The 17,113-nt window shown below is 38.9% G+C and overlaps 1 long non-coding RNA gene across 1 annotated transcript in view; it reads right to left on the reverse strand.

The window, feature by feature from the left end:
* LOC128659378 (uncharacterized) overlaps positions 1-16,556 on the reverse strand; it is a 35,020-nt gene extending 18,464 nt beyond the window's left edge. Inside the window, exon 1 of the long non-coding RNA XR_008402354.1 lies at positions 16,501-16,556. This is a non-coding gene — a long non-coding RNA (uncharacterized LOC128659378). The remainder of the gene's footprint in view (positions 1-16,500) is intronic.
* Positions 16,557-17,113: the final 557 nt, after the last annotated feature.

Raw genomic sequence — 17,113 nt, forward strand, 5'->3', positions numbered from 1 at the left:
GCATCCCCATTTGTTAATATACCCCACAAACCTCAAGCTGACCTGGAATTGCAAGGTACTGCCTTTTTTTATACAGTGCTGCACACAGAGCAAGGAGATAGATTTGAGATTTAAATGGACATTCCAGTGAAAATTTAAATGCACATAGATGATTTACATCTTTGAATGGAAACATATTTGCAATATACATGTATTAGCAAAAGTGATTCTGGTAAAAGTTATCACTGATTTAGTCTTAGCATTTTTCTCTGCACGTTCATGTGAAGCATAGCTAGATACTCAGTGCACCAGCATTTTAATACTGCATATGTTCAGAGAGCTCCAGTGGGCCTTGTATCATGGCATCAATGAACAAATTGAGTCATTACCAAATGGTACAAGCTCCTTAGGCTCTCTAAACAAGTGCTGTGTTTAAAATGCTGGTGCACGTTGCATACTTAAATACACTTTTGAAACAGCTATAGCTTTTATTAGAAGCATTTTTGCTAATACATGTATATTGAAAAAAAAGGCTTGTATCCAGAATTGAAATGCATCCATGTGGATTCAAATTTTGGCTAGAATATCCCTTTAACCCTGTTGCAGCTGAGAACCTTTTACACCCCTATGCTGGAGCTGTTTTTAGTTGTTTGGCTCTCATTGAAATTACACATACGTTTTAAACTTTTTTTTTTACCTTGTTTTTTTTAGCAGACCTATCATTTTTAGAAAATAATTTTAGTTTGCAGAAATACCATACTATAGGAAAACACCACCATTTGAAATGCAAAAAAATAAATACATTTTATGTAATTTTTTATGGCATAGCTATTTTTAAACCCAGACTGTGTTGTCGCATATTTAGCATCAGTTCACTTTTGCAAAACATGAACATTTAGGATTTTATATCTATATCTGTCAATAACAATTGATAATTGAAAAGCAGACAATACCATTTATTTTTTTTTTTGCACTATGCACCATCTCAAAAATAAACAGAAAATAAGTTGGTATGAAATAACTAGCCATATAAATATTTGTTACATTTTTAAATTTTCTGATTTCCCAGAGGGATAGCTCAACAAGGGTTGCCAGTGTCACCTCAGCTATGTTTTCCTGGATAGTTATGAGTTACACATACTGCAGGGCGTGCAGAGAGGAACATGCAATGTGCCTAGATTTGCCACATCAGCCATGTTTTCCAGGACACTTATGAGTTACACATGCTGCAGGGTGTGCAGGGAGAACCATGAATAGTGCTGTCCAGGGTCACAATTTTTGTTCCGTCCAGCAGCATAATGCATGTTTCCCTCTGCACATCCTGCAGCATGTGCAACTCATAAGTGTCCAGGAAAACATGGCCGAGGTGGCAACTCTAATTGTACCGCTGGAACTCACATAGTGCTGCTGAACAACACTCTCCATGTTCCTCCCTGCACACCGTGCTGCTTGTGTAACTCATAAATGTCCAGGAAAACATGGCTGAGGTGGCAACCCGAGATTCAACCCATTTTGTCAATTTGTGCATTGTCCTAACCTTGTCCAAAGTCACTGGCAAAATACATTACAAACAAAACAAAAATATAAAATAGTTATATCAAAAGTCATCCTATATAGAATTTCACAAAATATCACTTATTTTTACATTCTTACAGTCCTAACATCAACTACACAACAAATTGAGACTAGCATTTGCTGACAATATCATTAATGCTATAACGATCACTTGATAGCTATAAGGACATGAGATCACAGGTTAGTGATGCTTTAAAGAGACAGCAAACACCTTTTCAAATTCCACGTACCATTTGCATTATTTGAAGGAGCCAATCTAGGCTTTAGTATACAAACAACTAAAGTATAAAATGCATTTTTTTGCAGTTCTTATCTGATTAATTAAATACTGGATAGGTTTGTAACAGAGTTAACCTCAAGAAGCCAGCAGGGTGCATTTCAAGTTCTGAGAATTAGAAGTTGTACAAAATAAATAATTTAAATTACTTATTATATAAAAATCTCAAAATGTTTGCTGTCTCTTTAAGAGTGATCTGCATCTTACAAAGGCATGTAACCCCTCATTTAAAAAACAGGTTCAGCATTTAAAGTGCAGATTAACCTGAAACAGGTGGGCCCTAGCAGAGCCCCTATATACCCCCTTTCCCTCATTCATGCTAGAAGGACAAGAGAATGCTTATCTGAAAGGGCAGACTCCATTTTTTCAAATGAGGGGTTGCTTGTTACACTAACACAAACAAGAGGGGTGGTTAATGTTGTCTGTTTGAGCCCCCTTCCCCCTAGGTTAAACAGCATATTTAAGTGCAGGTTATTGCCAGTCCAGTGTTAATTTTAGTCTTAGTTTTAGTCTTTTGACTAAAATGCCATTTTAGTTTAAGTCGTATTTTAGTCATCTGAATTGTTTTAGTTTTAGTCTAGTTTTAGTTGACTAAATCTCCAGTAGATTTTAGTCGACTTAAATCTAAGGGGTTTAGTTAAAGTGTAATGCATTATTTAAGCATTTCTCTATAATTTGCAAACTGATTATATACTCCAGGATTAAACATAACACCTGTTAATATTTATGGTATTAAGGTTTAAACATGCAATACAGACACACATTTAGCCGTTGTGATATGTAACATCTTTATTAAACTTAAAATTAAATAAAACCAAGTTTCATAAACAAACAGAAGTGCAACTTTAAAATATAAAAAAAAAACCCTGTAAACTGTATTGGCTGTATTGAACAAATTACCCAATATAAAAACTTTAACAATTCTCTGTTAATAATTAAAACAAGTATCAAGTAACTCAACACAACAAAAAGTTTCTGCAGCTAGCACAGGCACAGCATAACTTAAACCTATACTCGTGGGTTATGCTTATTTCTATAGGAAGAATCAATTTTCGATAACGATATTAGCACTGCTCTAGAACTTCCAAACTCATTATATACTCCTGGATTAAAGGTTTATTAACCTGTTTTTATTAATGGTATTAAGGTTTGATAATTTAATTTAATAAAATTAAGTTTCGTAAATTTTACAAAAGAGCAGTAATTGGATATGGATTGATTATAACACCTTGCATAACATGGTTTTGTCAGCAAATTTTGATTTAGTTTTAGTCATAGTCTTTTGACTAAAATGCCATTTTAGTTTTAGTCGTATTTTAGTCATCAAAATTTATTTAGTTTTATAGTCGTTTTAGTCGACGAAATTAACACTGATTGCCACTTTGAAATGAGGAGTCACTTGTCCCTGGGGAATCAGATACCGGCTTGCAAAACTATCTCCCCCAGCACCCTGGCTTGGTCTCTATAACATCCTGCATTAGACTATGTTTTAAATAACGCTGTCAGTTTTATATAACGCTGTGTACTTTTGGTTCTAAAAATACAATGATAAAGTTAAAATCTGAGGTTCTAAAGTTCAAATTAAGAAAAAGTGGAAGTTATCTAGGCTGTTGTGTTCATAGTGTCCCTAACTTATTATCATTGGATTCTTTGCATTTAGGTTATTACATAAGTGGAAAGTTTCTGTGGCCGAGTTAATCATTTTTTAGTGAAGCCTAACCTGAACCAATTAAAACACATAAGATGGCTTTATTTTTTGAAGTCAAGTAGACTTGTGCTGGTTTGATGACCAATAGATCTAATACCATTATGCTTTAAAAAAATATTTTTTCTATTTTTTAGACTTTCAAAGACTTTATCTAAAAACCCTAAACATGTCAGATGATGAGTTAAATTTCCTAAATATCAAAAGATGCCCTGGAAAGACCTTATCAATGGAACCCAGCATCTCAATGACATATACTTCTGTGCGTTATCTAACTACAATAGAAGAATCTGCTGAAGAATCTAATCATGAGGTTGACAGTAAAATAATGTATAAAAAACTTTCCCCATTGCAAACAGCAAGTTGTAATATAGAGCAAGAGCGTACAGCTGACATAAAACATACAAATTCAAGTAAACTTTCACCTACAAACACCAGAGTTGAATCAATAGGAAATGAAAGTGTCATTGAAAAGTACCTAAAAGCTAAAAATGAATATACATCCTTAAATGTAAAAAGATCCTTCAAAATGCCCCTTTTAACAATGAAGCATAGCACTCCACTAACCTATACGACTACAAGTCTTCTACCAGTGTTAGAAGAATCAACTGAAGAGTCTAACCTCAAGTTTACAAATAACAGTAGATCATTGCATAATGAAGTTTCTCTTTATCAAATGAAAATACCCTCTTTGGTTCATAAATCTACAATTTCCAGAAATGATACAAGTCTGTCTGCTGGGTTTTCACCAATAAAGGAAACTGACAAATTCTCAGAAGATGAAAGTGTCCATGATAACTGTCTTACTTCTGGAGAAGAGTATACTTTCTTAAATATTAAGAGATCCTCCAAAAAGTATAATTTAACAAATAAACACAGCACCCCTCAACGCTCATCAATGTTAGAAGATTCTGCTGAAGAATGTAACCAGGTGTACAACAATAGAACAGCACATAATAAACGTTCTTATCAACAAACTCCAAGTGGCTCCCCAATTCATTCAACCACAGATTCAGGAAACATGACAAATTACTCAAGAATGTTTTCTCCAGCAGAGACGATAGTCAATTTAACAAAACACAAAAGTCCCAATAAGACATTCCTAACCACTACAGAAGGTTTAAGAGAAAATATTCCTGAAGGAGAAAATATCTCAGAAACTTCTGTCAAAGGATCCAGTTCTATTCCTTTATCAAATCAGAGAAGGAAAAAAACTCTCTCCAGAAAAACAACAGAAAAAAAGAAGAAAAAGTTGGAAGTGGTAATTATTAGGAAATAACTGATCTAAGTTAAAATAAAAAACAAAAAATGAAGAATGTAACAAGTAACACACTAAATATAATTTGAAGAAATGTGCAGTCATGGAAAATAATTCTGCAGGGATGTATGTTGTAGTACACAATTTATGTATAATTTTATGTACAAACTCTGGCCTTTGTCCTTACTAAGGCCCCAAAATTCAAAGCATTGATAGACAGACGAGTAACTGCCTTTCTGGCCTTGTCTTCCTCACAGTCTGTTGGTCTGTTGATATATTTTTAAAAAGAGAGTGGCCGATGTGCGGAAAAGTGGCAATGTGTCTCCCATAGGAAATTGGGATTGCGGCTTCTGCATAAGTCCACTGACATTGCCACTTGTCAGCAAGTGTTTCTACACAGCACAGGCAGTGCACTCACTGAAACAAAACATGGTTTCTGTGTAGGAACACTTCAAATATTCCTGTGTGACCTTACTGTACCTACACTACTTACCTCACACTGTAAAGACAAACATGGCTTGCAATTTATCCCAATAAAAGTGCAGGTTACTCCCCTGGAACGCCCGGCTAACTCCCACAGAACCCCTACACCTATGCCATGTCTACAATCTACCTGACAAATAAAGTATGCAAAAAAACCTCTTTATAATAATTATAGGAGATATGTCGCTACATTTATTTATTATTATTATTATTATTATTCAATGATATATTAAAGGTGCACTAAACCCAATTTTTTTTCTTTCATGATTCAGATAGAGCATGCAATTGTAAGCAACTTTCTAATTTACTCATATTATCAAATTTTCTTCGTTCTCTTGCTATCTTTATTTAAAAAAAAGGCATCAGACGGGGGCGGAGCCTGGCCAAGCTGGGAAATGGCCGCACACTAAATAGGCTCTATAGCCATCTTTCTCCCTGAGGGGCATTAAATAATGGTTCCTGGCAAGAAACAGTACTAGCAACTCTTGCTAGCTGAATCTAAGCAATCTGTGCTAGTGGGAGCTCGGAAGGGGAGCTGAGGACACAAACGGAGAGGAGCCGTGACATAGGAGCAGACTGGGCCTGAGCCACGCACGCACAAAGTGAGCCGAGATTGCAGCCCTGACTATTACTGCCGCACACATTACTTACGACAGACACGGCCCAATGTGATAGCGGAGGAAACCCGGCGGCTTCACTCTACAAGCCAGGGCGGACACTGCGGCTAGATCGCATCTGAAGCGGCAGTACACGGAAGCAATCACACAGAGGGCTTCCTGCAGACAAAAGCGGACATCAGCTATAAGGGTGAGACCTCTTTTGATCTGACATCCAGGGGCTATAAAAATAAAACCAACCTCCTTGGGGCTGCGATAGCAGGGGCTGGGCTCCGGTGGGACTTTATATTGCCCAAGTAAACAGGCTGCCATACCAGCACCTGGAAGGCTGCGGGGCAATCCTGCTCAAATACTTAACCTGACACGCACTTCAGGTGCAAAACAAACTGTATTAATTGCGAGCAAGTCCTGCAGCCTAAGTTATACCTTAATTTCCCCATCTATATCAGGGAACTATAGAACCTCACACAGAAGTGTTCTGAGGGCCGTGGGAAAGGCCCTGAATATCCAGTGGACCTGTTGTGCACTTTAAGTGTAATAAAAAAAAAAAAAGAGATTGCTTATATCACCAGCATTCATTGCACCCTTAACCGCTTGTATTAAATACTACTGGGCTACTAGCCTTAAGAGACCCTTGACAACAGCAAAGCTGGTTTTGGGATGCCCTGCAAGAGAGTAAATAAAATGGAGAAGCCATTAAAAGATACAACTCTTAACCAGTATCTCAAAGCTGCAGAACCGCCAGCTGACAGTGGACCTGCGGCCTCCAGGCAACAACCTCAGACAGCGGGGGCTGACGTCCTCCATGATCCCAATCACTCTATAACTAGGGAAGATCTTAAAGCTCTGTCATCCAAGGAGGACATAAAAGAGGTCCTTAAAGAGGTTAGAGGCCTATTCAGCGACCTAAAAAAAGACATCACGCAAGTTAAGCAGAAAATCTCCAAGATGGAAAGTGTTCAAACAATGCTATGTGACGACATGCAGCAATCTAATAAACAATTGCATAACCAAGAAGAAACTATAAACTTCCTCATGGACAAAGTCGAAGATCTCGACAACCGTAATAGACAAAACAACCTAAGGATCAGGGGGATTCCCGAATCCATTACACTCTCTGCATTGCAGGGATGTCTGCAGGATCTGTTCCATACAATAAAAGGAACGCCAACAGCCCCAGAGATTACCTTGGAGAGAGCCCACAGGGCCCTTAGGCCAAGGCCTACAGCTAAAGCCCCTCCACGAGATGTTATAGTCCGCTTCCTGAATTTTTTGGATAAGGAAGAAGTACTAAAGAACTCAAGATCTAAGTCTCCCATAACACATGCAGGAGTTAACATCCAGATTTTTTCAGACATCAGCCAATCCACCCTCCAGAAAAGACGTGAATTAAGATTTATTACCGAAGCGCTCAGATCTGCTGGGATACAGTATCGTTGGGGATTCCCTGTGAGCATAATCACCACCAAAAATGGAGTACCTATCATATACCGCTTCCCAGATGACCTTCACAACCTTAATGAAAAATGGGGCTTAAAGATAACCTTCCCAGACACGGACTCGGCCACCGTAAGTTCTGCCCCTGTGGTGCAGCTAGATAGCAACCAGCCACCTGATCCCCCGACGAGATGAGGTATTGTATGACTTTCATTATTCTGCACACTCCTCTCCACCCATTCATAGGGCCTCTGCTGAAAAACTATACCTATTGAGGCGATAAAGAAATAAGAGACTAAATTACCCTACTCAGAGACTAATCAAAGTCACTATTGGACTATTCAGGGTATTTTATGAGTCGGGGCAGTGTTCATCCCCTCATTTTAGAAAATGTGGGTATTAATCTATGCAAAAGGTTTAGTTGTTGGGAATAATTTCTGCACTGTTGTGATAGTTAAAGATAAAAATGTGATAGTTAAAGATAAAAATGTATGTTATCAATTCCCGTTTACAACAGTTGTGGCCAGCTTGTGAGTACTTGGTCTTCCTGCATATTCACATCGGAGCCGCAGTGGTGGATTTAGCCACTTAGATTAATCATTTACGAGAGGTGAGGCACTCCCTGATTTATTTAAGGCCTCCACTTGAAATATCTTGCCTACAGCAGGGTGAAGTCTCCCCACAAATGGCTCCACACAAACACAGGGAGTTTGCTTTTTAATTTTGGCAGACATGCGGGCAGACCATATCATCGGCTCCAGCCTAGGAACTCATCCTTTTTACAGTTAATTAGCAGCTCCCAACATATGTCACGGCTGCGAGCTTATATGTTTGCGTGTGTTATCTATTGAACGTTACAGCACATTAATGCTTATCTAATGTAATAGTTTGTTAAAAATTTTTATGCTCTTATGTTGATATGATTGTTTGCATTTGCTGTGTCATGGGGCCCACACCTAGGCTCACTGATTACTTTCTTTCTTGTTCTGATGGGGGGGGGACATAGCCTGTACATGCCTTGGACCTACATACACAACACTCTACCTACTATATATCTACTTGCCCCAACTTTCAGACTACCGAAGCGCCTCTGAGACCGCCCTTAGCAACGGACAATCACACTAGCTGGCCCCATGGCTACTTGGCTACAGGTTTACCCCACTAGACTTAAATGCTTACCCTAGCTTAGCTCCCACTGTACAGGAATCATACACTTAACTTGAACTAGTTTCCACATACACATTTGTCCCTCAGGGAGACAGGGCTCTTTCCTCTCTCCTTGACAGTAACCGCACTCTTTTTATAGTTGACAGGTTGCTTACTTCTCACTTATTGCACCCTTGCACATTCTTTATCTTCGCCTAAATCAATCTATTCTTACTCTTCTCGTCTTGTACCCCCTTACTTTTCCTTTCCTTTCAGTGATTGATCCCACCCACAGCATCACTTCCCTTTAACCTTTCCTCTACCATCTTAGACCCATCCTCCTCCTCCCCTCCCCCCCTTTTTTTTTTCTTTCTCTCTCTCCCTCCCCCCTCTCCTTTCAAATATGGCATGTAAATTGCTTACATTTATAACAATAAATGTTAAAAGCCTGAACAGCCCTGCTAAACGTGGTATGGTGGTTAAAGATCTTTCCAGAATGGGCGGGGACATTGTCCTTATCCAAGAATCCCATTTCAAAAAAGGTCATGACCCGAAATGGCAATATAGAAACTACCCTCTTGCTTTCTTTGCATCAGGACCGAGCAAGAAAAATGGGGTAGGAATTTTAGTTAGGCATTCAATACCATTACACCCCACTCAAATTGTAGGAAGGAAGGTTTATTTTGTTACAGGGTCTACTTTATGGACGACCCATAACAATTGTTAATGCTTACTTCCCTAATACAGCCCAAAAATCCTTCATGATACAGCTTTCAAAACACATCTTAGATCACAAAAAAGGCACTCTCCTTCTGGGTGGCAATTTTAACACCCTGATGGATCCCAAACTAGACACATCAGGGGGCACCTCCTCTGTACCTAAGAGAGATCTAAAAGCAATAAATTGTCTTCTCAGAGACCTGGCTATTCATGATACTTGGCGCCTGATCCACCCGACTGGAAGGGATTATACCTTTTTCTCCCATCCCCACAAAAATTATTCACGCCTGGAATACATATTTGTAGACCCAGTGATCCTATCTACAATCAAAGCATCTAAAATATTACCGATCACTTGGTCACAAACGTAATAGTTTTAGAAACTATTACGAAACATTATACAATATAAAACGATCCCCTGACAAGACTAGTCCCAACCAGGACTCACAAGATCCCTTTGACCCATTCGTGTACACTTCCAGATTAAACCTCCCTCAGTTGGACTTGACAGACTCGTCTGGGCTAGATTATCCGATCACGAGCGAAGAGGTTTCTGGGGCTATTAAGCATATGCCCCTGGGGAAGAGCCAAGGACCTGATGGTTTTGGTAGCAAATATTACAAATTGTTCTCAGCTGATTTGACCCCACATCTTGCACAATTATTTAACACTATTGACGAAGTGGGAGGCTTTTCCAAACACATGCTGGAAGCATACATCACAGTTTTACCTAAGCCAGGTAAAACTCCCACAAGACCGGAAAACTTCAGACCAATATCTTTACTTAACGTAGACGTGAAGGTGTACACAATAATTTTAGCAGATAGACTCAACAAGGTTCTGACCAAACTGGTGGTTTCGGACCAAGTTGGGTTCGTGCCAGGAAGGGAGGCGAGGGACAATACGCTCCGAACATTGCAATTGATTTCCCATGCCCATAAAACCCAGACTCAGATGATACTGGTCTCCACGGATGCCGAGAAGGCCTTTGATAGGGTCAGTTGGGGCTTTCTCGGCTCTGTCTTAAAACAGATGAATATTAGTGACACTTTCATCTCAAAGATTTTTGCCTTATACACTAGACCTACCGCTCGAGTGAGAGTAAACGACATTCTGTCGGACTCATTTTCTATCACAAACGGGACGAGACAAGGTTGCCCTCTATCCCCAATCTTGTTCGCTCTCTCGGTCGAAGCCCTAGCACACAAGATCAGGCTTAACCCTAGGATCTCTGGCATCAAGGCTAATAATTCAGAACACAAACTAGCTTTATATGCCGACGATATCTTGTGCACGCTGTCAAGTCCTGAAATCTCACTACCAGCACTCCTAATGGAATTTGAAGAGTATGGAAGATTTTCCAACTTTCACTTAAATGCATCTAAATCAGAAATACTTAACATTTCTGCTTCATCAGAAACCATGCTCAGATTAAAGGCCACTAGCCCCCTAGTTATTCAACCTCAAAAAATGAAGTATCTAGGTGTCCATTTAACGGCAGATATCAAAGATCTATTCGCAGTCAACTATAAGCCCCTACTAGAACAAATAACAGCAGACCTTTCTGGATGGAGCAACAAACAGATTTCGTGGCTTGGCAGAGTTCAAGTCATTAAGATGAACATTCTACCCCAAATCTTGTATATTTTGCAGACGTTGCCCATCCCAATACCTAGGCATTATATCACGAACCTTCAGAATATCATAGGGCAATACATCTGGCAAAAAATCGGACCACGTATACCGAAAGCCACTATGTACCTCCCTAGACTCAGAGCAGGACTAGGGGTACCGAACATTGAAGTATATCGACAAGCCATTCTGCTGCAACGTGTGGTAGAGTGGTGCCATAACTCGGCAGATAAGAGATGGATTCAGCTAGACAGGGAGCTTCTTGGCTCTGAAAACATTGGCATTTGGACCTGGATCTCTCCGGGGTCACAACCCACAGAGGTCTCTGGCCATCCATTATGGCGGGAGGTGTTTGAAACATGGGACAAAAACCTCAAAACATCCACTCACGTCTCTACCTTGCCTTCCCCTATGACTCCATATGTCTGTAACCCAGATATACCAGTATCAGGTCTCCCCATACCAATGGGCTCAAGCCCACAAGCCCGGCAGTATGCGATTAAAAAAGTACTAGTAGGTAACAGACTAATACAAATAGAGGAACTCGTGGGGGAGGAGGATGGTTCTCTCCCCCCTTGGTTTTCTTATGCTCAATTGGCACACATTTTACAAACCCATAAAAAAAGGGAGGAGTTTGGTCGTCCACTGACCAGATTCGAGTCCTTATTCGCACAGCAACAACAGCCCAGCCACACTATATCTAAAATCTATGACATTTTACTAACTAGGAGTGGAGAGGAATATCCCTCGTTCACTCATAAATGGGCTGAAGATCTGAACAGAGAGATCAGCCAGAAGGAATGGGATGGGGTTCTCGAGTGCCACAAGAGGGCCACTGTTTCCTCCAATGTCATGGAAATGAATTTCAAGTTATTGGCGAGGTGGTATTTAACACCTGCCAGACTGCAACATATCTACAAAAAGTGTAATGGGAAATGCTGGAGGGGATGTGGAGAAAAGGCGGATCTGCTCCACATTTGGTGGTCTTGCAGAGAGCTGGAAACCTTCTGGTCGGATGTCATTCACGAGATAAACACTAAACTTGACATCCAATTGCAAATTGATCCTGGTATAATTATTTTCCTGGACATGCCCAAGATTCAATACAAACCTAAAAAACTCTTACTGTACATTCTACTGAATAGCGCCAAGGCTCTTATCCCACAGAGATGGAAATCCTGTGAGGTCCCAACATTGGCTATTTGGAAAGGCCAGGTCTCTTCTCTCTTACAGATAGAAAGATACCAATACATGAAAAATGGAAATATGGAAACTTATGAGGCAATGCTGGAACTTTGGAATCCTAAGATTTAGTTATCAAACTGAAGCTGAAACCCTCTCCCACATTGAACACACACAGGGACACCCTCCCCCCCCCCTCCCCTTTTTTTTTTTTTCTCTTTCCCTACCCCTCCCTCTCCCCTCTTTACTCCCTCTCTTTCTCACCCCCTCTAAATGACTCTTCTTCCCTCCTCTCCCCTCCTTGCCCTATGACAACTTTTCTCATCCTCTACTCTACACTCTGTACAAGACTTTGACACAAATACTTTGAACACTCACAAAGTGACAACTTGAGGGACCAATTCACAGGTCAGGGGCCAGGAGGTGGGTCCCAACCGCTATTTTCTATTATAATCTCATAACTTGTTGTTGTTAATTCTAAAAAATTAAAAATGAGCTGTATAAATATTGCAGGAGAAAACCGTAAAAGATTTGTTAAAATGAACTCCTCTGACAGCTCTGGAGCTAACGATTCTTCAAGGCACCGTTTTAGTCTATTTTAGTCTATTTCATCTTGATATCTATGAAAATTTGTCTTGATTTTTAATTCTGTATGATCTCTCCTTGCGAATATTTTTTTTCTCACCTTTTTTTTTCTTTGCTGTATGTTAAAAAGCTCAATAAAAACCTTTAAATACTGAAAAAGGCATCAGACCATGGACAGCACTTGTTTATTGGTGCTGTCCAATAAGCAAGGACCCAGGTTGTTTGCCAAAAAAGGGCCAGCATCTAAACTTACATTCTTGCTTTTCAAATAAACATACCAAGAGAATGAAGAAAATTTGATAATAGGAGTAAATTAAAAAGTTGCTTAAAATTGCATGCTCTATCTGAATCACAAAAGAAAACATTTGGGTTCAGTGTCCCTTTAATATTTAAAATAATAAAAAGTAAAAGCAAAAAAACCCCACATCTTAAATTATATACAATACTTAAAATAACATACATTTTACATGACAATGCATATAATTTTAACATTGTCTATCCATGCAATGTTACACTAAACTTTTGACCCTTTTACGTACCCTCACCTCTAGTGCAATAACAGAATAACATATCAGTCAAGTCTTAATGTTTTGAAAATAAATTCACATTAACAGGAGCATTAGTCCATAGACAATAAGGCTAGCCAAAGTTAGTATACAGTGCATTGTTTTGCAGTTGGTATATGATAAAGCCAATTAGGGGTAGCTATATAGCAGATTTAGCCTTGAAAAGTCAGCAGGGTGAATTTTAAGTTTGCTCAATTTTCAGAGCATAATTATATGAAAAGGGGGCAAAATAAATATTGCAAATATATTGAAAAGTTGTTTTATTACACATAAGTAAACATTTTATATACAAATCTCAAGGAGTTTACTGTCCTTTTAAGAAGAAGCAGTCGTTTGATTGTGCCTTCTAAACCTGCGGTGAAAAAACTAGCATCAGCAGGTCTGAACCTCAAGGACTCCATTGAATGGTAAAATAGAACCCTATGCCTTGCCCCCACATATTAAAATACAGTAAGCTCTGGAACAGCAACACACTACTGGTCTGGAGCTGTATGTGACTGCTGAGCATTTACAGTCAAACCATTAGAAACATACACATTTATTATAATACAATCATTTCAATTAATGATTACCTTGTTCTGTTTGGTGACTAAGGGGTTAAAGAGGTGTGTTTCTTTTAACCAATCAGTGTGAACATGTGTAGTTTTAAGGTTTGTTGGATTGGATTCTGTAAGGCTTATGATTACAGTTTGTTGACCGAAACTAGTCAGGCCATCACTCTTTTCCCATTATAGCATGTCATAGCCCTCCTTTTTTAATAGTATTATAATAAACCTTTGTGTTTTATTCTGTCTATTCTGAACATTGTTTTTTTTTTTGTTTTTTTTTTGTTTGCAAATGAATATGTTAGACATATGAACAAAAAAGACTTAACATCAATAGTAACTAAATGAGAGTGCCACAGGGAAACAATAGTTTTGGTATTTTAGGTTTGTTTTCATTATGTTAGTTTTCCAAGGCTTTTGTAAGTGTGAGTGATGGTTTTGTTAGTTATAGTTTAGTTTTCTTAGGGTGGATTAAAATCAGTGATTTTATTAAAAATAAAATTTTTTTTTTATTTAAATCATGTTTTTTTAATTTAATTATGATTTGTTTTTTTAAATAAAATTCTAAAATAAGGAGCATACTATAGTGAAAAGTCAGTCATGGAAGTGAGGCATACTGTAGTGAACAGTCCTTCAGTCATGGAAGAGGGGCATACAAGTCTGGGCCTGAGGCAGATGTTGATTGTAGGAGACTCTATTACTAGGAAGGTTAATAGGGTAGGGGATCATTCTCAGATTGGACAAAGGTAATCAGTGGAGTCCCCCGGGGATCAGTACTGGGCCCTGTTCTTTTTAATATTTTCATGAATGACTTGGAGCAAGGATTAAATAGCAACATCTCTATGTTTTGAAGATGATACAAAGTTGTGTAAGGTTGTTACGTCAGTGTAGGATAAAATTGCTTTACAAGGGGATCTACAAAAATTAGAAGAATGGGCAAGTAAATGGAAAATGAGATTTAATATTGGAAAATGCAAGGTACTACATTTTAGAAGTAAAAATAAGCAGGCAACCAATTATTTAACCCCTTAATAACTAGCATCTTACCCTGTACGATGCTGCTGTCCTGGGCCTCTCTCTGCCGCAATCTCGCTAAAAGTAGCAAGATCACGCTATTTCTGCATGCCTCATAAATGGGGCAGTGCAGAAATAGAGATGCAGAGTTACTGATGCAGAGAGGGCCTCTTTGTGGCCATCTCTGCATCAGGCAATGGTGGTACCGATCGTTGGTGGTGTGTGAGGGTAAAGAGGGAGGCGGGTGGGCGGCCCATTGCTGGAGGGGGGCGGGAGGTGGGCAGGAGGGGAAGGACTGCTACGCTACAGAAAAAAAAATCCTTCCAAGCCGTGGGGGAGGAGGGAGAGGGGGAATCATACAATAAAGGTGGGATTAGATGGTGGGAAAGTTATCTCGGAGGGGGTAAATGATGTGGGGGGCAGCTACACTACAGAAACAGTGTGTGTTTTTTGTTTTACTAAATAAAATTCCCAAATTTTGGAAAACTGGGTACTGGCAGACAGCTGCCAGTACCTAAGATGGAGGATCTAGTTAGAGGGAGAGGGTTAGAGAGTTTTTTGGGAGGGATCAGGGAGGTGGGAAGGTAAGGGGGTAATCCTACACTTATGAAAATATTAATAATAAAAATAAAAAACAAAACATCTAAAACTGCATACTGGCAGACAGTCTGACAGTACTTAAGATGGGGTGACCAGTGGGGGGTGGGGTGCTGGAGGGAAGAAAGATGTTTATGAGGGATCAGGGAGGGATCAGGGGGTGGGAAGTGCCAGGTAGGAGGCTATCCTCTACACCAGTGTTTTTCAACCAGTGTGCCGTGGCACACTAGTGTGCCGTGAGAGATCCTCAGGTGTGCCACGGCAGACTGACAACAGTGTGACATATTTTTTAAACTTTGCTTGTTTTTTTACTCCCAGTGCAGGGGTAGTTTGTAGGAGGCATGGCATAACAGCACAATGCATACAGTGTGTGTTTGTGTGTATGTGTATATATATATATATATGCTGTATTAGGCTACAATGTGTGATTTTTTTAAAATTTTGGGATGGTGGTGTGCCACAGGATTTTTTAATGTAAAAAAGTGTGCCACAGCAAAAAAAAGGTTAAAAATCACTGCTCTACACTAAAGCTAAAGTTTAACTTACAAGCTACCTAATTTAGCACTTCACTGCTGGGAATAATAAAAGTGTGGTGCACAGCTGCAATTTGCAGCCTAACTACCAAAAAGTAATGGCAACGCCATATATGTCTGCTATTTCTGAACAGAGGGGATCCCAGAGAAGCTTTTACAACCATTTGTGCCATGATTCCACAAGCTGGTTGATAATAATTGCAGTGAGAAACCCAAAGTTATTGAAAAAGTTAACAATTTTTTTATTTGATCGCATTTGTCGGTGAAATGATGCATGAAATATACCAAAATCGGCCTAGATCAATACTTTGGGTTATCTACTAAAAATATATATATAGTTTTGATAGGTAAATAAAAAACAAGACTCTATTTCTGTTTAAATGGAGTGATGGCAAAATACTAAAAATGCTCTGGTCTTTTGAGGAAGTTTTAGTCTAAAATTCCCAGTCTTTAAGGGGTTAAATGACCTAGACTTAGCAAAATAAAGGACTAATGAAATTTGGGAGTAGTAATAGATAAGTTAAAGATGGTGCACAATGCAAGGCAGTGGCTCTAAGGCTAATAAGATACTAACATGTATTAAAAGAGGCATTGATGCAAGGAAGAAAGCATAATTCTGTCAGGATATAAATCCCTAGTAAGACCTTACCTTGAGTATGGAGTGCATTTCTGCAGACGGATCTAAAAAAAAAAAAGACATTGTAGACTTAGAACTGTATAAGTGTATGCTATGTAGTGTGCATGTATCTGTATGTGTAAGCGTATGCTATGTAGTGTGTTTGTGTATCTGTATGTATAAGTGTTATCTGCATGTATAAGTGTAAGCTATATAGAGTGTGTATCTGTATGTGTAAGTGTGTGCGTATCTGCATGTATAAGTGTATGCTATGTAGTGTGTGTGTGTATGTGTATGTATAAGTGTAAGCTATGTAGTGTGTGTGTATCTGCCTGTATAAGTGTATGATATGTAGTGTATGTCTGCATGTGTAAGTGTATGCAATGTAGTGTGTCAGTATCTGCATGTGTAAGTGTATACTATGTAGTGTGTGTGTGTATCTGCATGTGTAAGTGTATGCTATGTAGTGTGTGTGTATCTGTATGTGTAAGTGTATGCTATGTAGTGTGTTACTGTGCATTTTTGCTAACTTTAAAGGCCAGAATCTAGAATATTAATGAGGAAAGCAGAGGGCAGTTTTAAAGAATCTATTATTAAATGTAAAATTAAGATAAAAATATTTAGCACTGTCTCTGCAATCGTTAAT

The sequence above is a fragment of the Bombina bombina genome, chromosome 5, assembly GCF_027579735.1.
Source record: "Bombina bombina isolate aBomBom1 chromosome 5, aBomBom1.pri, whole genome shotgun sequence".
NCBI classification, from domain to species: Eukaryota; Metazoa; Chordata; class Amphibia; order Anura; family Bombinatoridae; genus Bombina; species Bombina bombina.